Here is a 2,223-nt window from a genome sequence, read left to right as displayed (position 1 = left end):
AATACAACCCTAGTGTGTTAATTAGAGAAAAGTCTCGGTTATTCAATCTAGGGATTAGACATTATTAGTCTTGAATAGGGATAATAACATAAATTAGGGATATCTACGGAACAAGTTGAATTAATAAATCGTCCAATTCGGAGCCAAAATAACAGGTAAAGTCTAGGTGGATTTTTCCTTAGGTATTGTCTTAAGTCAACTGATTTTTCCCCAAAACAATTCCCCAATTCTTTTCTCTGTGTGTTCTTAGTTTAGATAATTAGTTAATTAAAATAGACCTCTTTATTCTTAGGCTAGATAATAAAAAGACAGTCATTACTAGTACTTTTAATTCTTTTGGGTTCGACAATCCGGTCTTACTAAAACTATACTACTGTTCGATAGGAACACTTGCCAACATCGCAATAATAGTTAGTTTAAGAATGAGTAATTATAAATATTTAAAACCTATCACGAAATCACGCAATCAAGTTTTTGGCGCTGTTGCTGGGGAACTGAAATATTAGGAACGCTCAATTGTTATTACTTTAGCCATTTATTTTTCTTGCAATTTAATTTAACTTTTTTTATATATTAACTTACTTTTTCTTTCTCTTGGCAGGTTTTTATAGTTTATGACTAGAAGAAACCCGTCGGGACCATTACTTTTTGACGAAGAAATCGATCGTACAGTTCGTAGAAACGTAAGAGAAATAAGGTGCAACTTATGATACACGGAAAACGAGCAAGAAGACGATACTCAACCCCCAACCGAAGAGATGACTGAAAACCAAGACAACCAGCTACATCCTGCAATTGCGGTTAATCAAAATCTTGCTCCACGCATTATGTATTATTATGCTAAACCTTCTTTAACAGGAACTGAATCTAGCATAGTTAGACCTGCTGTAGCTGTAAATACTTTTGAATTGAAACCTAACACTATTCAAATGATACAACAATTTGTTCAGTTTGATGGTTTGCAAGATGAGGATCCCAATGCTCATTTAGCCAACTTCTTAGAACTATGCGATACATCTAAAATTAATGGTGTTTCTAATGATGCCATACGTCTTCGGTTGTTTCCCTTTTCATTGAGGAACAAAGCTAAGCACTGGTTGAACTCATTACCACGAGGGTCAATTACTATTTGGGAACAAATGACTGAAAAATTTTTACTAAAATATTTTTCGCCGACTAAAATAGCTAAATTACGGATTGATATCTCTTCTTTTGTGCAAATGGATTTAGAAACACTCTACGATGCATGGGAGAGATACAAGGACCTTCTAAGAAGGTGCCCTCACCATGGGTTACAGCTTTGGCTCCAAGTACAAACATTTCACAATGGTCTGAATCCTTTGACTCGACAAATGGTTGACGCAGCGGCAGGCAGAACCATCAACAATAAAACACCAGAAGATGCTTATGAGTTTATAGAGGAGATGTCACTGAATAACTATCAGTGGCAAGTCATGAGGACAAAGCCAACTAAAACAGCTAGTGTTTATAACGTCGATTCGGTCACCATGCTCTCTAATCAGGTAGAACTCTTAAATAAAAAGATTGATGGTTTTCTTAATTCTTCACAGGTTCACCCAATAATACAGTGCGAAGTAAGTAGGGGTGGAACAAACCATTCGGAATACCAACCTTATGGCCACAACATGGATAATGAGTAATTAAACTACATGGGTAATAATCCTCAACCTCAAAACAATCTATATTGTAACACTTATAATACAGGTTGGAGGAACCACCCCAATTTTTCGTGGGGCGATCAAGGAAATCAAAGACCTCAACATCCTTCGGGCTACCAACAACCACCCTACCAACAGGAAAAGAAGCCAAACCTTGAAGAGATGCTCTCAAAGTTCATATCAGTGTCAGAAACCCGTTTTCAGAACACCGAGACAGCATTTAAGAATCAACAAGCGTTGATCCAATGGCTCGAAACTCAGATAAGTCAGCTATCCAAACTGATCTCGAAAAGACCACTAGAAAGTTTACTTAGTAACACCAAATCAAGAGAGCATGTCAAAGCAGTTACACTAAGGAGTAGGAAAGTGTTAACGTAATTTGAAAAGAAGTTAGCACAAGAAGCCGTGGAAAGCGAAAGAAGGGAAGAAAAACCCGAAAATAGTGACAAACCAGTGCCAGAGGAATATAAACCACTAGTTCCATATCCAACAAAATTGAAAAAAGATCGCATTGATGCACAATTCGATAAGTTTCTTGAACTTT

General features: G+C 36.7%; 1 non-coding gene across 1 annotated transcript; it reads right to left on the bottom strand.

Annotated features, from left to right (window-relative positions):
* Positions 1–1,187: 1,187 nt before the first annotated feature.
* Positions 1,188–1,294, bottom strand: LOC121212037 (small nucleolar RNA R71). Its single transcript, XR_005907249.1, has one exon. It is a non-coding gene; the product is annotated as a small nucleolar RNA R71 (small nucleolar RNA).
* Between the last annotated feature and the right edge of the window lie 929 nt (positions 1,295–2,223).

The sequence above is a fragment of the Gossypium hirsutum genome, chromosome A12, assembly GCF_007990345.1.
Source record: "Gossypium hirsutum isolate 1008001.06 chromosome A12, Gossypium_hirsutum_v2.1, whole genome shotgun sequence".
NCBI classification, from domain to species: domain Eukaryota; kingdom Viridiplantae; phylum Streptophyta; class Magnoliopsida; order Malvales; family Malvaceae; genus Gossypium; species Gossypium hirsutum.
This window is presented reverse-complemented; position numbering and strand designations above follow the sequence as displayed.